This window comes from Pelophylax lessonae (genome assembly GCF_965119305.1).
Source record: "Pelophylax lessonae genome assembly, chromosome: 5".
NCBI classification, from domain to species: domain Eukaryota; kingdom Metazoa; phylum Chordata; class Amphibia; order Anura; family Ranidae; genus Pelophylax; species Pelophylax lessonae.
Window position 1 is genome coordinate 484,896,929 of NC_138772.1, and position 21,233 is coordinate 484,918,161.

The following is a 21,233-nucleotide window of genomic DNA, read 5'->3' on the forward strand; positions in this document are numbered from 1 at the left end:
TGGGCTTACCGCGACTTATGCGTTGACTGCAAAGGCTGCAGATGGCAACACTATTGTCAGCAGCTGACACATTAAAAAAAGCCCACACTGCGGAGCCATGTGGCGGCGTCCTGGGAGCGCCAGATGTGACTGTACATGGTTGATGGCTCGCTCCTGATACATTAGCAGTCTGCTTTGTCCCTCCTGTGCAATGTAAGTTCCGCCTGCTTCTTCTCCCTATCTGCTGGTCCATCTCTCCCTCTGAACTCCCCTCCTCTTCCTCTCTTGTGGGCACCCACGTGACGTCCATAGACACGTCATTATCGACGTCACCTTCCCCACCACTAACATTTGAGATCTCGGAGTAAGCAGCAACAGCGGGAACCAACCTCCTTGGGCTGATCTGGGTACTGTCGTCGGACTGCTGAGTGGCGGCGTTTGCTTCCTCCTCTTCCTGATCCGATGCCAAGAATGGCTGCGCATCGCAAATGTCTTGTGAACGATTGGAAAATAATTATTATTTATTTTATTTATTTATTTCAGGTACTTATATAGCGCTGTCAATTTTACGCAGCGCTTTACATATACATTGCACATTCACATCAGTCCCTGCCCTCAAAGAGCGTACAATCTAAGGTCCCTAACTCACATTCATACATACATAGTAGGGTCAATTTTTATACAGGATCCAATTAACCTACCAGCATGTCTTTGGAGTGTGGGAGGAAACCGGAGTACCCGGAGGAAACCCACGCAGGCACAGGGAGAACATACAAACCCCAGGCAGGTAGTGTCGTGGTTGGGATTCGAACCAGCGACCCTCTTGCTGCTAGGTGAAAGTGCTAACCAGTACACCACTGTGACGGTATCGTACCCCAGTTCTTCTGCACAAGTGGGGCAGGAGAGACACGCCACTGTGCCCTAAATGCAACTCCCATAGAGGAGACTTTATACATCTGCTGTGGCGTTGCCCAAAATTGGTTAGATATTGGACTCAGATCACACAATGTATTTCACAGGTTGCTCATGCACCTATACCGGTTGATCCTCTAGTATGCCTGCTGGGCATACTGGATCCTGAACCGTTTACCTCTGGTGCATATATTATGGTGCAAAGGCTATTGTATTTAGCGAGGAAATTGATTGCCAGTGTTTGGATGGGCCCTACAGTCCCTACTCTGGCACAATGGGTAACATGAGTCAATTCCATCCTATTACGGGAACAACTGGCGTTCCGCCATCGCAATGCAGTTAGCAAGTTTTATAGGATTTGGCAGGATTGGTTGGACTGTCCGGGACTAGGCCCTGCGCAGCTACTTATGCACCGTATTCTACAGGTTTAGAACCTTTTGACGGTTACTTCTGGTGTTATGGGATTTCTCTCACCTGGTAGTTTTCCTCCCCCCCTCCCACCTTCTTTCCCTTTCCTGCCCTGCTGTCTCTACTTCCTTCTTCTCTATGTTTTGCTTTCCTTCCCCCTTCCTTGTTCTCCTGTTCTCCAGGGTCTGGTTTCGTCCGCACTTTTGCTGTGGGTGAGGCCGGCCCCTGGCCCTTTCTTATTCCTTTGCTTTTGACATGGTGGTACTAACTGCCCAGGTACGGTGCCCTCAAGGGAAAGTCACAGTCTACTCCATTATTCTCCCCTCCCGTAGTTTATTCTGTACTGTGTACTCCACTGTAGGTGGGATGTGGTTCCTTTTGAGTATTATTTACTGAACCCTACTTATGTTGGTACATTGCAGCACTTGATTATGTCTATATTGGCTGCAGGGTAGTTGGGCACTTTCAATACCCTACCATCAGTGTAGTTATGTCTTTATATTACTATGCATATATTTTTCTATTGTACTGTAGTGTGACCCCTGCGTTGGGTGCAGTGTTTTCTCTTTTTTGTATGTACCTGACTGTCATTATTTTATATGCTTGTACCTGTACCTCTTTCTTTTGTTGTTTTCTTAATAAAAAACTTTCGGATTAAAAAAAATAAAAGTATACTGTTCGATAACACCCCACTTCAATCTGTGGTATTGAGGGGCCACTGGTTTATCACACCAGTTATACAGAAAATTGGCCAGTAAGTTTGGCACCGTGTGTTGCAGAGTTAACGCAGCAAAACAGGCAATATTTTTGCAGGACACAAATACGCTGTTATAAAGGTGTACTGTTAGATAACACCCCACTTCAATCTGTGGTATTGTGGGGCCACTGGTTTATCACACCAGTTATACAAAAAAATTGGCCAGTAACTTTGGCACTGTGTGTAGCAGAGTTAACGTAGCAAAAGAGGCAATATTTTTACAGGACAGACACAGTGTGAATTTTACCATTTATGGGGGAGTGGCCTGGAGAGGACGAGATGTGAGGACGTGTGAGAAGGAGCTCCCGCTAACCCCTCTCCCGGACCTACCCGACACGGCACAGCTATAGCGGCATGCTAACGACTAACACGGCCAGGAACCGCCCAGTGACTCGCTCGACCAGCGAACGACCAGTGGCGGACAGGCGCCAGCCACAGAGGAAGTCGGACGGCGGTATTCAGCGATACTTTCAAAATTATCTACCCGGAGCACCTGAAACAAAGATGGCGGCCGCGCGTGGGGGTGCACAGTCCAAACAGAGCGTGCAGCAGCGAGCAGAGAAAGGAGAAAAGCTGTCGGAAGAGAGCCCAGCAAACCTTGTGGTGATGGGGAGAGAAGCCGAAGCAGCCCCCGGTAACCAGCAGGAGAGTAGTAACCCAGAAATTAAGGACTTACTGAAAGCTCTGCCGACAAAAACAGAGATTGAAGCTTTGATTTTGAGGATTGAGGAAACACACCAGCGAGACATACAGGAGCTCCGCAAGGATATGACCCAACTGACCAACAAAGTTACCTCAAATGAAGCGGAAACCATACGTGTAAAAGATCAAGTGGCTGATGTAAAGAGAACCACAGAGACACTTCTAGAGCTCACTATTAATATGCAGCTTCGTATTGAGGATTCAGAAGATCGGAGCCGCAGAGGGAATTTAAAGCTGAGAGGTGTACCAGAAGTGGAAGGGGAAAACCTGCAGGAGAAGGTGAGAGACATTTTTTTAAAAGTGCTTGCCCCTACCTCCCACCCTGCGGCCCCCTTGGAAATAGACAGGGTCCACAGAGTAGCAGGGTACAGACATATAGACCCTAGCAGACCTCGTGATATTGTATGCAAGATCCATCACTATACACAAAAAGAGGAGATCCTTCGCAAAGCCTGGGATATAGGCATAATCGAAATCGCAGGGTCTAAAATAAAAATACTCCCGGACTTGTCTAAAAATACTTTATATCGCAGATCACTACTACGGCCAGTATTGGATAGAGCCAAGCAGCTGGGTTTTAGATATAGATGGGGTTACCCGCTGGCGGTAACCTTTTTCAAAGAAAGAGACATGTTTGTTCTGCGAACCCCGACAGATCTACCCAGTTTATTCGAATTTCTTGGTACTGAACCTATCCGGGTGGAGGACTGGTGCGCAATTGACCCTAGGAAAATGGGGTATTTAAACTGGAACCCCCTCAAAGGGGGGATGAATGGAAACAGAAATAGAAAAGCATGGACCCAAGAGGCTCGAGAGACTGGAGGATCAAGCTGAAGGAGAGAGCGGAAATGAAAAATGATGTAGGAATGTCACCACAGGGACTCTTTTTTTGGGTTCTTTTTTTCCTTTTTTTTTTTTTTTTTTACTATTTTTCAATATAAACCCCTTCCTACGATAGGGACCAAGAGACACTCGCCCCTCCACACCCTCGTATAAAATTTATTCCCAGTGAATTTGATACATATTTTTCCTTAAACACTTGAAAAAGAGGGTTTTTTTTTTTTTTCTCTTCTTTGGTGTGTTGTTTGTTTTTTCTTTTGTACTTACTTTAATAGAGCACAAGAGTCACGAATCACGAGTGTGGAGAGTGTAGGGGGTCCTTATGGGTTATGAAGGGTCTGTGTTTTAGTTTGTTGTATAACATTTTTTTTTTTTTTCCCCTCTTTTGGGGGTGTTTTATTGGTTTGGGTTGTGTGAAGCTACATACTAAATTTTTTTTTTTTTGGGCACACAATTAGTAGATGATCTTCTAATTGAAGTAGGTGGGGTAAGACAGCAGGGAGCTGCCTGCACATTCATAATATGGCAAATTGTTGTAAAATTGATTCACGAATAGCACCACGGGTTTTCTTTTGGAATACATATGGAATACATATGCTTAAAGGACCATTTTTTCTGGGTCCCTAAGAAGGGTGAAGATCACGGAGAGAGAAGGAGGGTCACCTCCCTTTTTTTTTTTTTTTTTATGCCCCGGGGATAGCAGTATATTGCAGATATTTTTCAGAAAGTGTGAAGGGTGGTGAAAGAATCAATTAATTACCGGTAGGTCTGAAGAACTTGTAGGGGGGGAGAGGGGGTGACAGTTGTAGCATTGTGAGAGTGGAGGAGGGGGGGGAGAGGGGACAGAGGAGTTCGCCCCCTCTCCTTCCCTTCCCCTTCCCCCTTTCTGTTTTTTGTTTTTTCCTTTTGTTTGTTTCTGTTACCAGCATGTTAATAAACCAATAGAGGGCGTGACAGGGACTGGAAACAGTACCTGGAGTTAGGGGACATTGTATTAGGGAAGAGGGGATCGGAACAGACTGGGGGTAATATACAGACCTCTATCATTTACAAATCAAATTTATTTGGCTCCTTTTTCTCTTTCTTTTTACTATCGAGGGCTCTGTCTCCTTTTTCCCTTTTTTTTTTTTTTTTTTAGGGATCGTAGGCGAACGGCCATTAAATTGTTTAAGTCAAGATTTGATCGACTGAATGATTTTAAAGAGGGGACAGAAATGGGACCCCCTTCCCCTGGGTTTTTTTTTTTTTTTTTTTCTTCTCCTTGAGACCAGTATGTTGATAAGCCAATAGAGGGCGTGGTAGGTATCGGAAACAGTATATGGAATGAAGGGGACATCATATTAGGGAAGAGGGGAACGGAGCAGACTGGGGGTAATATACAGACCCCTTTCATTTTCATATTAAACTTAGTAGCTCCCATTTCTCTCTCTCTTTACTATCAAGGGCTTTGTTTTCCTCTTTTTTTTTTTCTTTTTTTTTTTTTTTTGTCCCCGGGGGCATAGGCGCAACGTAACGCTTATTTCCAATTTCCCCCCTCCTCCTTTTGTTGTGATACAGAGGAAGGTCGGGAGAAAAACAGGCCGGGAGAAGTAGACAGAAAAAAGGAATGAATTTAGACATGCCGAAGATTATGGAAATGATCAGTGTCGGGGTTTGGGAGAGGGAAGGGAGAGTGGTATTCTCTAATCCAATCCAACCATAACCCCATTTAGGAAATAGCTCATAGAACCAACATAGTTTGGATGAGCTACCCAGCGTAAAGCTATTTAGCGACCTCTCTAAAGTTGAGAGGCCAAGAGGGTATCTCCCCTTCTCCCCCCCTGCCCTCCATAAATTTAATTTTTTTTTTTTTTTTTTTTTTGTTATCCTTTCTCCTCTCTCTCTCTTCCACTCCTCTCCTATTGAGCAATGGAAAACATAAGAATTTTATCCATTAATGCAAAAGGCCTGAACACTCCAGAGAAAAGGAGAATCTTGCTGGACGATCTGAATAGATCTAGGGTAGATATTGCAATGGTGCAGGAGACACACTTCAGGGAGGATAAATGTCCAAAGCTTGGTAATAATTCCTTCCCCATAGTATACCACTCTACCAACTGGGAGGCAAAGTCAAAGGGCGTATCCATCCTTCTATCAAGGAACATACCTTGGAAATGTACCCAAATTATGAGCGACCCAAATGGACGCTATTTGTTTGTGAAAGGGACTATAAGAGAGACCATAGTTACATTAGTTAACATGTATGTCCCAAATGTAAAACAGGATTGCTTCTTGAGGAGGAGCATGGATACACTTAATGACTTCAGAGAGGGCCATTTAATAATAGGGGGGATATGAATATACCCTTGATCCCTTCAGAAGACACATCAAGGGGCATATCATCAATTCCGCCTAGAGTAAGAAAGCAGTTCGCTAAGACACTACAGGAGGGACAATTAATAGACGCATGGCGTATAATGCACCCAAGAGAAAGAGATTACTCATTCTTTTCCTCTTTACATCAACAATATTCCCGCATAGATTACTTTTTAATCCCACATAATCAACTACATGCAATAAAAGACATAGTGATAGGCTCAGCAACTTGGTCAGACCATGCCCCAATTACAATAACCTACGACTTACCAGACAAAAGAGAAAGGAGAGAAACAACGTGGAGATTGAATGAAAACCTTTTACAAGACCAGGTGACAATGACAGAAGTTGAATCAGAAATGGAATTTTTTTTTTTAACCAATACTATTGTAGATTCAGACCCAGGGATAATATGGGAAGCTCATAAAGCAGTTATAAGAGGTATTTTCATTAAGCATGGGGCTAGGATCAAAAAACAACGAACTAAACAACTAGAACAGTTACTCCAACTGCTAAATAAAGTAGAAGCGAAACATAAACATGCACCGTCAGAGGAGGGAAAGGCAGAACTTCTGAAGATAAGAAGGGACATCAACGAACTTCTAGCCTTTAGAGTTAAAGCAGCAATTCAAAAAACTAAAAGGATCACATATGAATCAGGGGATAAATGTGGGAAGTTATTAGCAAAATCACTTAGAGATCAAAACTTGACAACTTATATTCCACATTTAGTAACGGATGCAGGACAGAAACTCACATACCCTAAACAGATAACTCAGGAATTCAAAAAATATTATGAAACATTATATAATTTAAAAACCCCCATAACCCCACAATCTCAAATGGAGGAGTACGTACAAATCTCACAAATGCCCCAGTTGTCTGAAGAGGAGAGTAAGATACTTGAGTCACCAATTACATTAACAGAGATAATGGAGACTATAAAAAATACGAAAGTTGGGAAGGCGCCGGGACCTGACGGGTTTACGATTCACTATTATAAGAAACTAATTCCATACCTGAAAGAATTCATGAAAGACATGTTTAACGCGTGGGGGGCAGGGAAAACAATCCCCAAAGAAACTATACATGCACATATTTCGGTAATCCCCAAGGAGGGGAAAGACCCCACCTCGTGTAAAAGTTACAGACCAATTTCCCTGTTGAACACGGATTTTAAAATTTTTACAAAGATCCTAGCAGTTAGACTACAGAAATATTTGACGAAATTGATCCATCTGGATCAGGTGGGATTTGTCCCAAGCCGTGAGGCGAGGGACAATACGACCAAGTTGCTGAATCTATTACATATAATCCACCAAAATAAAATACCAACCGTTCTACTTAACACCGACGCAGAGAAAGCGTTCGATAGGGTACGGTGGGAGTACATGTTCGTAGTCCTTCGTTACATAGGAATAGGGGAAAAAATGTTAAGATGGATAAAACAAAGTTACTCAACCCCCTCAGCAAAAGTAAAAGTAAATGGAATTCTTTCTACAGAGTTTTTAATCACAAACGGAACGAGACAGGGATGTCCCCTGTCCCCGCTCCTGTTCGTATTATCATTAGAACCGTTCCTGTGTAGAATCCGAATGAACCCAGACATTTCGGGTATCAAAGTGGGGAAGGACCAATATAAATTATCAGCGTACGCCGACGACGTTCTATTTTCGATTACAAAGCCAGTTATATCACTTCCTAATTTATTAACCGAACTAGGGAAGTACGGAACTCAATCTAATATGAAGATAAACTTTATTAAATCCGAAACAATGGGAATAAAATTAGCAGGGACACTTCAACAACAATTAAGGGCAAATTTTAAGTTGAATTGGACAAAGACGGCTTTAAAATATCTAGGGACGTTAATTACTTCAAAAATCTCACAATTGTTTAAGATGAATTTCATTCCCCTATCAAAATCCATAAATGCATTATTACAAAAGTGGAAAGGAGGAATGTATTCATGGATGGGAAGGTGCAATATAATTAAAATGAGTGTTTTACCAAAATTTCTGTATATTTTCCAGGCACTTCCCATCCACATTCCACCTCGATACTTGTCCCAGATTGAAACCATGATAATGGATTTTATTTGGAAATCAAAACGCCCCAGGGTAGGGAAGAAATATTTATTTAAATTCAAAACAGATGGGGGGCTGGCGATTCCGAATATGAAGAGATATTATCATGCCGTTCAACTAGGCAGAATGATTGATTGGTGTCGCCATAGAGAATATAAGTTATGGCCAAACATAGAGCAGGCACAATGTGAGGTATCACTGAAAAGAGCCCCCTGGTGTCATAAGAACTTGCCAACAGCTATTAAGAATCACCCTGTTATAGGAAACACGATTAAAATATGCGCAAAAATATTTAAACAAGACAATCTTATACGGGAGAATTCCTTACTATACCCGGTCCTGGGGAACCCCCTCTTTGAGCCAGGGTGTCAAGACAGGAAGTTTAAGGCTTTAGTAGAAAGGGGAATCTTTCAGATTCTTGATTTCCGCTCAGACACAGGATGGGTGACCACAGATGAGTTAACAGATGGGTCAGGCCTTTTTGGCCTAGACTCATGGAGGGCTTTTCAGTTACGCCACTTTCTGGGAACATTGAAAGCCCCCCCTCAGGGAGATAAAGAGGTAACACCCTATGAAAAAAATATGTACCCAAAATGGAATACTGGAACATACTATATCCAAAATGTACTCCTTGTTAATGACATCAGTGGTACAGCATAAATTCCCTTTCTTGAGGGAGTGGGAAAGGGAAATGGGCATTACTTTCTCACCAGAACAAGAAAATCAAATAATTAAGTCAGTATTTGCTACCTCAATGTGTGCTAGAATTCAAGAAATGAATTATAAAATTTTTTCCAGGTGGTATTATACTCCGGTTAAAATGAATAAAATTTCTATAGCAAACACAGACCGATGCTGGAGATGTGGGACAGAGAGAGGCACAATGCTTCATATATTCTGGGCATGTCCTAAATTAGAAATGTATTGGGAACAGATTTTGAAGATAATACAGAAAATTACGAAAAGCTATATCCCCAAAGAACCGGCTTTGTTTCTGCTCCACGTCTCTAACATACCGATACAAAATTACAATAAATCTATTATACCCAGACTTGTATAAAGTACTCGAAATTTCTACTTGAGTAAAAGTACAAGTGCTCGATCAAAAAATTACTTGAGTAGAAGTGGAAGTGCTCGCAGAAAAAGTTACTTAAGTAGAAGTACTAAAGTATTCAACATTTCTTTTACTTAAGTATTGCAAGTAGTTTTTTCAAAAAATTTGCTACTTAAGTACTAAAAGTAAAAAGTACCAGTAGTTTTGAAAAAAAATTTCTACTCAAGTACTGAAAGTAGAAGTACAAGTACTGTGTTATGTAGTTATTAAAGAAAGAAGTCAAAAGTATGAACATCATATTGTTTTTATTATTTCAAATGATTTATTCAAATGATTAACCGGTGTTTGTTAGTAGTTTCTTGATGCACTTTAAGCGCTGTAGCACAATTTATTTGTTTGTTTCATATTTTCTTTTTATTGGAAAGATTTGGTATAGCAGCTTTTATTATACACAGCCTTTATTTTCGTATGCGCTGATTTACAAATGACATTATACACATTTTTTTGAGCTTTATGCAACCTGCCATCTACTGTTCTGGCAGTGGTATTTTTTTTAAAAGTAACGAGTAACTATGCAGCACAAAAAAAAAATACTTGAGTAGAAGTATCGAAATCATCGAAAAAATGTAGTGAAGTAAAAGTAGAAGTAGGAGAAAAAAATTCTACTCTAGGAAAGTACAGATACCGCATTTCGGTACTTAAGTACAGTACTTAAGTAGTTCTACTTCGTTACTATACATCTCTGATTATACCACATTTAATAAATGCAGCCAGGACATGTATTCCTCTCAGGTGGAAAGAGACTGAGCCACCTAACATAATTACGTGGTTCAGGAAGGTGGAGGAAATAAATAACTTGGAAAACTTGGTCTTTTCCGCCCGCCAACAAACTGATAAATATGAGAAGAAATGGAAACAATGGATAGATTACGTAAACTCAGGAGAAGGACAACTTTAAAACACAGAGAAAGAATTAGATATAATGGATAAATAAGTATAAGGAAGAGGTTCGGGAGATGAGGAGAGAGGGGAGGGGAGATTTGAGAGGGAGGAGGGAGGGGAAGAAGAGGGAAAAAAAATTTTTTTTTTTTTTTTTTTGGAGGTGGGGAGGAGGGGAGAGAGGGAAAAGGATTGAAATGGGAGATTTGGGTTCGGTTATAGAATGCCTAAGGAAGACTATGGTCACTTTTGAGTCGAACTGAATATTTTGAAATTTGTAATCGTGAAAGTTGAAATGTTCGGCTATAGAATGTTTAAGGAAGGCTATGGCTCTTTTGAGTTGAACTAAATATTGTATAATTTGTAACTGTGAAAGTTGGAATGTATTGAATACAGTGTATATGTAACTGAACTTAAAGAAATAAAGAAATAATTTGGAAAAAAAAATATTTTTACAGGACACAAATACACTTCTAAAAGTATACTCTTAGATAACACCCAGCTTCAATCTGTGGTATTGGGAGGCCACTGGTTTATCACACCAGTTAGACAAAAAAATGGCCAGTAAGTTTGGCACTGTGTGTAGCAGAGTTAATGCAGCAAAAGGGGCAATATTTTTGCAGGACACAAATAAGCTGTTATAAAAGTATACTGTTAGATAACACCCCTCTTCAATCTGTGGTATTGGGGGGCCACTGGTCTATCACACCAGTTCTACAAAAACTGGCCAGTAACTGTTGTCACTGGGTGTAGCACAGTTAACGCAGCAAAAGAGGCAACATTTTTGCAGGACAAAAATACACTCTTAAAAAAGTATTATAACTGGTGTGATAGACCAGTGGCCCCCCAATACCACAGATTGAAGTGGGGTGTTATCTAACAGTATACTTTTATAAAAGTGCTTTTGTCACTCTTTGTAGTTGTAGTATTGCTGCAGAAACGCTCACCACACCAGTCACAATGCTGCACAGTGCACAATACAAATCCACTATAATTTGCTTTCTATATTAGAAAGTATATTATAAGTGTATTACACCCCTATATAGTGCACTGCACACCAAAGAATAGTACACCTATACCAAATACCAGTCCTTAAAAGGACAGTCTGTCCCTGCTGCACACAGCAAACCTCTCCCTACGCTGACAAAAAGCAGAATGTAAACTGGCTGCCAGGTCAGGTCTATTTATAAGGTAGGGGGTATGTCCATGTGCTGAAATGTCTCAATTGGCTGTCCTGTTCCACCTGATGGATGTGTCATGGGTCAAAGTTCTCCCCAATGTAAACTAATATGGTGGCCGCGAACATCGCCAATATGCTTTCTATATTAGAAAGTATATTATAAGTGTATTACACCCCTATATAGTGCACTGCACACCAAAGAATAGTACACCTATACCAAATACCAGTCCTTAAAAGGACAGTCTGTCCCTGCTGCACACAGCAAACCTCTCCCTACACTGACAAAAAGCAGAATGTAAACTGGCCGCCAGGTCAGGTCTATTTATAAGGTAGGGGGTATGTCCATGTGCTGAAATGTCTCAATTGGCTGTCCTGTTCCACCTGATGGATGTGTCATGGGTCAAAGTTCTCCCCAATGTAAACTAATATGGTGGCCGCGAACATCGCCATATGTTCGCAATATCGGCAGAAAGCGAACGAGCAAAGTTCGCCGCGAACCGCAAGGCCATCCCTATATGTGAGGGCTTTATGGCAATCCCAGTCATTTTCTGGAAGGAGTCTAAATGGTTGCATGAGCTTGTTCAGCAAAACTGGAAATTCATCATTTGTTAAAGCAGAGCTTGCCTCTTTTAAACACATTTTCACCTGAAATAACAAAGGCAGAATTAAACATATGGTTAGAACAAAAATGTTAAAGGAGAAGTATGGTCAAAGCTTTTTTTTGGTCAGCTGATATCACAGAGCTGGTCCAGTCTTTGCAGGGATAACAATAATATTGTTGGGATCTGCTCACATGCCTGACTAGCCACTGGCTTAGTTTTTCAGCGTGCCGCTGGTAGTCTGAGACAGACGCCTCACTGAGCGCTGGAGGTAGGGGGTAAAGCACAGAGCCGGAGACTGACAATCATGATTTTGTGCTCATTATGGACCCGAGAACTAAACAATCGATAGTCTTCGATCACTCAGTTCTCGGTGTAGAGGCTGGGACAAATTCTGCATCCACCTAGGTGAGTATAAATGTTTTTTTTTTGTTTTTATCCCACACTTCTCTTTGAGGAAAATTTATCTTATAGCTTAGCTTCTGGATGCTTCTTGTTGGTTGACGCCAGTGGGCCCTATTTCTAGATTCTGGCAAAGCTAAGGATTCCAAATTTCTCCCCTCTTTTTCTTATATTTTATATTTTTATCTTCCCTTTCTGTAACTCTGTAATTTTGTAATTTTTATTTGGGGCGGGGACTACAAGAGAAGCAGAACTTGAAATGAAGTAGTAATACAAAGGGGGTTATTTACTAAAACTGGAGAGTACAAAATATGGTGCAGCTCTGCATAGAAGCCAGTCAGCTTCCAGGTTTATTGACAAAGCTTAATTGAACAAGTTAAAGTTAGAAGCGGATTGGTTACCATGCACAGCTACACCAGATTCGAAGTTTACCAATTTTAGTAAATCTCCAAGAGATCCACCCCAAAAAACAGATTCCTGATTTTCTATGGATGAACTGCTACACTTTTTTGGACTCGCCACCTGCTGCCAAAATAATGTGACAAAACTGAAGAATACTATATTTTATTTATGAGAATCTCTCCATTTCACTGATAGGTTTGAATCTTAACTCAAGGCAGCCCTAAAAATGCAACAATTCAGTTTTGCTATTTGTTAAAGCATCATAAAATGTATTTTTAAATACTGCTGGTGGAAATACCTGAATTTGACAGCCTCTGGTAATCCCCTGTACAGCAGATCTCAGGGAGTAGGAGGGGCAGAACTTGGGACCAATGAGGTGTTGTACATGCAGCAGGAGAGGGCAGAAGGATGACTTAGTATTCTGCTGTTCTTTTAAAGTGGAAATAAATTTCCATCACTAACTTTTACCTATAGGTAAGCCAATAATAACGCTTACATATAGGTAGTGTAAATATCTCCTAAATGGGCACAGTTAAGGAGATATTTACTGTACATGCAGCCAGTGCGCTTTGAAGGAACGGTCACTAGTGCTGTTCCTTCAGAGCCCATGTGCCGTTACCGGCTCCCACTCATATACCGCTTCAGCCTGTCACAGAGCCGGAGTCCGCAAACTCGGAAGAAAGGTGGGTGAAGATGGGAGCGCCTGCAGCTCTGACATCTCAGCGTTGGAAGAGCTTCGTTTTAGGGTAAGTTTAACATAATGTGCTTTTATGCATCACATACGAGCACGTTACCTTGCAGAATAGGGGGAAAAAAAAGTCCATCGGTTTACAGCTGCTTTTTAAGGCCAGATCACACACTCGGTATGAGTAGGTGACCATGCTGTATTGCTTAACGACAGTGGAGAAAAGAAATCAGCAGTTCTACCTCTGCCCTCTGGCAGGGATATGTAAAACTCACAAAGGTGAAACCGCTTTGTATTTAGTGAATTGGCTGGAGTTCAGCTTCAAGACTGCTAACTAATATGAGAATCAACTGTATGGTGGCACTGCTATTGTTAGGGTTGTGGGAGGTATGGACCCCTCAATACTACTAACTGGAGGACTTAATATATAGGGCTCCCATTTTCCTGGAGATTCCTGTAAATTGTGCCAATATACTAACTGTGCAGGTTGTCTTTTTTCCATTGTAGACAAACATTTTTCCTGTCCTAATTGTTGTTGAACCAAACTTGTGCCTTGTCCTTTGACTACCTTTTAATTACGGTTATCATACCAGTTATACTAAAGGTTATTTTATCAATAGAGTTTAATTTAACCTTCACCATATGGAACCAATAGGCCATGTTTCCTAATGTGAATGCTTGGAAAATCTTACATTCATATGTTAAGAGTACACATCCTTTCCTCATTAGCTGGAAAGTAGAGAGATTTTGGCACCAGTTCTATGTAGAAGCTTTGTGCTGCTTTTATATGAATTTTGTTTTTAGACTTTGATGACACTGTTTAGAATAGGAAGTATCTAATAAGTCAAGCATTTTGTCTAATGTTCTGCCAGTGTATTTAATATATGCCTGGCGGTCTGAAATACTATCTTCTGCACTGCAGTAATATGCATTTAATTTTCTGAAAGCAGAAGGTCGATATATATATATATGTGTGTGTGTATATATATATATATATATATATATATATATATATATATATATATATATAATTTTTTTTTCTTTTAGGAGTAAAGTACATTTTTAAATGGGATGGTTTATATTTAAGCCATCTGGTTGAGGCTACAAGAGTAATGTACAGTTGGTTTTTATAGTTTAATCATGATCATATTAATGCACACCGGTAGCTAATTAAAGAAACTTTTATTGTCTACTTTAAATGGTTTATACAAGGAATATATGGGTGCAGTTCTCCTTATTGCGCTCAATAGTAAATGGTTCCTTTATAGTCGTATAACTTGCTGCTCCTTCCATGTTTGATGTTGAAGCCCCGGTCACCGTACTTGCTTGCAGAAGAGGTTTTAGTTTCGTATTTTTCCCTTCCCAGTGCAGCCTTTATTTGTTTTTTGTTCCTTCTTTTTTCCTTGAATAATCACCGGGATTAACCCAAAGGCAGAACCTTTGCTCAGGGCATCTTTGTGTATGGGCAGAACAGGTGACTTCCAGGCGTGCACTAAGCAGCCGTTAAACCAGGGGCTGTTTTCTGAGGTCCTCATTTTCCAGTAGTCGCTCCTGCTAATTGCCATATTTTGTTTTCACCGTACCTCAGGGAGAATGTTAATATACTCAATTAGTTTCAGAAGCATGCATCATAAATCAACGTCGAGTGAAACCTGCATTCTTTACACTTTCAGATTGTAGTTAAACATACGCTCTATTGATCTGTTGAATTAACGGAGGCATTGCTTCATTAAATAAGCCATTCATCTCGTTGATTTCACACAAATGACTATTATACCATGGTGTGGTCAAATACTGGCACTTTATATTAACTCATTTCATTGATACAATGGGCCACCAATAAAGCCAAGCTTGATTTGAAGCTTAAAAAAGAGCAATATTTATTTGATTGGCCTGTATGATGGTGTTTTTTCCTGTTTACATCCTGAGTGAGAGTGTAGGGAAATTATTATTTCTAAACTTTTAGGTTTCACCAAATAGGGAAAGCACCTGAGCATTGATTTTATATTTGTTAGTGGTTGTCAGCATTTTATAATGATATTCCTGGACATAATGCAGCTGAACTGATTCATGTATGCTCATTGTCTTTTTGCTGCCTTGAAACAAATCTCTACAATACCAATTTTGCCAAGTTAATTAGATTGGACTATAGATACTTAAATACTACTTAATGTTTTTCTGTATGTTTTAAAGCTGAACTCCAAGTAGATGTAAAAACACCAGTAAATGTAGCTGTGCATTAATTAAAAAAAAAAAAAAAAAAAAACTATTTTAACTAGTATATATACCTGAATTGTACATGATTTCAGCCCTTTGTAAATCCCCTGTACAGCAGCACTCTGACCTGTAGAGAGAGAAGCAGTTCTCATCACCAATCAGGTGCTGCCAAATAAATGCTGTCAGTAAGGGAAAGCAGAGAGAAAACGTTATCAGTTTGAGCTAGGCCTTCTTTGCTCTAAGGCCTGTACACATGATAAGAAAATCGGAAGTAAAATTTTGTCCGACAAACGATCTGCCAATTTTTCGATTGTTAGTATAGTGCTTTCGACAGCCACAGATTCACAGATTATGAATTTTTGTACGACAAAAACTGGATGTGTAGGCTATAAAATTTTTATTGTACGTGAACACAACATCCGATTTTCGCTTAATTACTTTTTCGTCCGAAAAAAATCATAAGAGCAAGACTACGCATGCTCAGAAACGAAAGAATACATACAAAACAGTTTAACACATGACATCACTTCTGAAGTTGAATTCTGTCATACAAGAATTTTTGTATGAAAGAACCCTCTTCACTTTTGATATGAGACTAGCATGCAACAAAAAACAGACGAAAATTTATTTGATAATCTAATCGTGTGTACGAGGCTTAAGAGTCCGTAAACCCAGATGAGGACCATGTTTACCCTTATGGGGATGCATAGGTATTCTTTGCATCCCTTTGCAGGCAGTCCCATCCTTGTCAATTGGGATGCAATGGCTGCATGGTCACAGCCGCTGCTCTCAGTGTGACATCTGTGTATGTGAACAACCCTGAAAACATCCAGGTGCATTCACCTTCCTGTCACAGATTGTGGGTGGAGAGGGGACCTAGTGTTTTTGCTTAAGTGCAAAATTGAAAAGTCTAGTCACCAGACTGGCTGTTCTATGTTGTAGGGCCTCTGTAAATTCTAGGGCTGGGTGGACAGAAATGCAAATCCTTTAGCAGGTAAAACAACTTGTTCAACTGTGTATTTTATCTGTTTTCCCAGAGTTTAGCTTTACCTGGAACAATTCATTTGGGGGGGGGGGGGGTTGTGCTATCTTGGCATTTCATGGCCTCCGAAACAGCGATAGATAGTGAGGAGTGAAATCAACAATTTACGCCTTTCGAAAACCTGAAGACCGTGATTGGTTTTCGGGGTCCTATATGCCGCTAGACAGCCATAAAGTCTCACACATGGGGTATCCCTATACTCAGGAGAAGCAGCAGAATATATTTTGGGTTGTCGTTTCACATAAACCCATGACATGTGTGAGCAATATATCATTTAAGTGACAATGTTATGTAAAAATAAATGAATAATAAAATGTAATTTCTCTAGCGCTCATCGACAGACGTAGTCCTCGGTGATACACCACCTTCGGGTTATGTTACCTCCGCAGGAGCAGGACTAGACAGGAAATTAAAAAGCTCTGGCCACACCCTAGGGGCAGTCCCAGAGGGTATATCCTCTCTCTCTCTGCCTCAGCAAATCAGTTATTTTCTGTCTAGTTAGGAGTAAGGACCTAGACACCTTGCTGGGATCTTAGGTCCTGGCAAGAATTTTTTCTTAAAGGATTTTTTAGACAGCTTTTTTCTCCAGTGTTCCTGTGAGATCTTCAAGCAAGAAAGCTGAACTGGGCGACGGGCTGGATGTTGAGATCCGGTGGTCACCCCAGTTCAGCCTACGAGCGCGTGCAGGCCATAGCTCCGCGCTGGGTCGGCCGCGACAAAGTCCCATTAAAGGACTGTCCACGCGAGTTAAACGTCTCGCCGAAACGCCAAAGACCATGAGTCACGGCGTCCGTATCGGTCGACAGCCCTCCCGCCCCGGTGGAGAGGGGTACTGTCAGGAGTTGGTGCCCGCCTGGTTCCGGTATGGTGAGTAGTATGTTCCCCCTTTTTCCCTGACGGGTTTTGTGGTGAACGCGGGCCCCTCTCTGTATGGTAAGAAAGAGTCCTTTCTATCCTATAACATGTCACAAATCCTCCTACTTTGAGTGTGATTTATGTGTGCAAAAGCCAGGAGGCTTGGCTTGGGAGCTAACAATCTATTGTATACATGTTTTAAAGATGTAATCTGTGGCATTCTGGGAATCTTATGGGTTAAGTATAAGCTACCTACCAGTCAGAAGCCACGGACATGTAGACTGCCTTCCAAATCAGATCTCCAGCTATTAGCAGGCCTCCCGAACGGCCACGCGGTCCGCCAGGGCCGGTACCGCCAACCACGCCATATCCCCATGCAGAGAGAGTGTTGTGTGCCCTGCAGCACACCGCTATTCAGTTTAGGCCGCCGCCATTTTTTTTGCTGGATCGCACGAGCCGCCATTTTGGCGTAGCCTCGTGTCTCCAGCATGGGGGCGGCCATGTTTGAGGTGATCCTACACCTCGTGGAGCTTGGGGGAGGCGCCGGAAGGCGTGCAGAGGGGCGGAGCCGCCTCCTTTCTTCCTGGGCAGCCAGCCAAAAGACTTCCTGTTTGTCAAGACAGCGCTGTAAGCTGTTGCAGTTTAACTCTGAGCATCAAGTGGTGAGCCTGGGGGTCTATCTCTCTCTCTCTCGATCGATAGGGATCCCTAAGCAGGTAACACTAAGGGGCTTTTTTTGTGGCGCTGGGGGTCAGAAAAAAAAAAAAAAAAAAAGTTTTTTTACTTTTGAATTATATTATCCAGGAAGTAACTGGAGTTATTATGGACCCTGCCACACATATTCCCCCACCTGTTTCCCTCGAGGGGGCCTCGGGACCCGCCGGTGCACAGAGTATAGAGTCATTTACAGCAATTTTGGAGTCTATGGTGGCTCGGGTGGAGGCGGCCTGTCAGGGACGGGGGTCAAGGAAGCGACCCCCGCCTACCCCTATACCATCTGACACCTCTGACTCAGATTCAGAGATGGTCACGGCAGTTGCAGGTTCCTCTGCAAGGGCTGTTATCCCAGGTAAAGCCCCCTCAGACAGTGAGGAGGACGCTTCTTCTCTTGCTATAATTCAGGAAGAAGCATTGGTGGACGCACTAGTTGTGGCAGTGCAAGAAACCTTAAAACTTGAGGCTTTACCGGCAGAGGCAACTGAAACAGAGATGCCTTTTGGGACTAATAAGCCCATCAAGACGGCGAAGGCTTTTCCTGTACCTAAATGTTTTGGTAATCAGATTAAAGGAGAATGGGAGCATTCTAAACGTACCTTTACTATTTCCAAGCGTATTGCTAGACGCTATCCGTTTGAGGAATCCATCATTAAGAAATGGACGGTACCACCAGTCGTGGATCCGCCTATTTCCAGGCTGAATAAAGCCACGGTTATTCCAGTGGAGGACACTTCGTCCTTTAAGGATCCGGTGGATCGAAAGATAGAAGCAGAGTCCCGCACTATCTTTTCTCTGATAGGGTCAGCATTTAGACCAGTAATCGTTATTGGTCTAGTTTCCCAGACACTTACGGAATGGGCGAAAATGGTACGCCAAGATCTTAGGGGAAAAGATATTCCCCAGGAGACATCTGATTTGATGGAACAGATCATACAAGGGCTACGGTTTATCTGTGACGCAGCCTTGGACACTACTCCCCTATTAGGGCATGCATCTAAGTTAGCAGTGATCCTCAGACGTGTGCTGTGGTTAAAATGCTGGTCAGCTGACCTAGGTTCCAAAAAGACCTTGACCAATCTCCCCTTTCAGGGGAATCGTCTATTTGGAGCCAACCTAGATGAAATCATTAAGGATGCCACTGGGGGCAAGAGCACTTTTTTGCCACAGGCTGCAAAAGCTAAGGGACCTCGCAACAAGCGAGGACCTTTCTTTACCGCCCATAAAGGGCGCCCGGCTGGTACTAGCGGGAAAGGCAAGACTCCTCCAGGAGGGTTCAAGAAGGGGACCAACCCAGCCAAACCCGAAGCAAAGGAGTACACAGCCTGAAGGTGCGCCCCCACCCGGTTTCAGGGTGGGGGGACGTTTTCACCGGTATTCAGGACATTAGATCGAGCATCAACCACTACTACCGGTGCGATTCTTCCCTTCCAACATTTAAGTACCACAGGTAGCGGTAGTTACCGTTCCCTGAAAAGATCTTTTCCTTTACCTTTTCCTAAGATTAGTCCCTATACCTCACAGGAATCGGATCTGGTTGACCAGATAGGCCAGGTAGCCTCTAGTCGGGTGACTTCGGTCCCTGAGGTTCAACCAGAAAAGATCACCTTTCCTGATAACTATCAGGTATCTGATAAATGTGTGGGAACAGAAAACGACCAGACTTTCTCGGATGGTCGGGGCCAGATAGCTCTAGGGACGCCTGGTTCAGATCCAATCAGCGCCAGTGGTCCTAGAAATTCTAGGCTGGCCTCCTCAAGCCGGCCTGGCCGACTTGGACATGTTAGTCGCAGACGTTCCGTGGGAACTTCGTCTCAGGGAGTGTCTGTGGTCTCAAGGACCAATTTACCTTCGTGCTTTACAGTCGCTGGTTTTAATGGCCTGGCCATTGAGACCCAAGTACTGAAGGACAGAGGTTTGTCTACTTCAGTCATTCCTACCCTTATTAAAGCAAGGAAAGCGACTTCCAGCAAAGTCTATTATCACACATGGAAGACTTATATTGCGTGGTGCGAATCTTTAGGATTTCCTCCACGTACCTATTCGGTGACTCGTATATGGGCCTTTTTGCAACAAGGGGTTGAGCAGAAGCTAGCCTTGAGCACCATCAAGGGTCAAGTTTCAGCATTAGCAATCTTCTTTCAGAAGCCTTTAGCTACCAAATCCTTGGTGCGGAATTTCATCCAGGGGGTGCGGCACCTGGCTCCTCCAGTCCGCGCGCCCTTACCGCCCTGGGATCTTAATTTGGTTTTGTCGGTTCTACAGAAACCTCCCTTTGAAAACATCAGGGAGATTCCCTTGCTTACTTTATCCCAGAAGGTGGCCTTCTTGGTGGCTATTACTTCTGCTCGCAGGGTGTCAGAACTGGCTGCATTATCATGCCAGTCACCATACCTAGTGATTCATAGGGATAAGGTAGTACTTCATCCTAAGCCATCTTTTCTTCCCAAGGTGGTTTCAGATTTTCATCTGAATGAAGATATTGTACTACCTTCCTTGTGTCCTCAGCCCAAGCATCATCGGGAACATGCGTTGCATTCCTTAGATGTGGTTCGGGCAATCAGGGTATACCTGAAAGCTACGGAATCATTCCGTAAGACGGATTCACTTTTTGTGATCACGGATGGCCCCAGAAAGGGTTTGCCTGCATCTGCCGCGACCATTGCCAAATGGATTAGACAAACGGTGGTACAGGCTTATTCTATTAAGGGTCAGAGTCCTCCGTTCCCTGTTAGGGCGCACTCCACTCGAGCGCTCAGTACTTCCTGGGCCTTTCGCCATCAGGCGTCAGTGGTCCAGGTATGTAAGGCGGCCACCTGGTCGTCGGTACATACCTTTACAAAATTCTATAAAATTGATGTGACGGCATCGGCGGATGCCTCATTTGGCCGCAAGGTTTTGCAGGCCGCAATTTGAGGAGACCGGTGGTCTACCTCGAGGGTTTTTTTCTGTTTGAAAAAAAAAAAAAATAAATTGTTTTCTCTTTTTTTGGTTGAGTCTCATCTTTAAGGATGAGCATTGTAAACTTCTAGTTGGCACCGGTTGGGCCTTCTAGATTGGGATTTGATTTCCATTTTCCCACCCCTCAGTTGTGATACTGCTCT

General features: G+C 42.4%; 1 protein-coding gene and 1 long non-coding RNA gene across 3 annotated transcripts in view; one reads left to right on the forward strand and one right to left on the reverse strand.

Annotated features, from left to right (window-relative positions):
- The window catches only part of LOC309555764, a 1,250,709-nt gene extending 1,249,876 nt beyond the window's left edge, over positions 1-833 (reverse strand). The window contains exon 1 of the long non-coding RNA XR_014225278.1: positions 677-833. This is a non-coding gene — a long non-coding RNA (uncharacterized lncRNA). The remainder of the gene's footprint in view (positions 1-676) is intronic.
- Positions 1-21,233, forward strand: part of VPS13B (vacuolar protein sorting 13 homolog B) — a 1,502,642-nt gene that overhangs the window by 1,076,343 nt on the left and 405,066 nt on the right. The window lies entirely within an intron of this gene.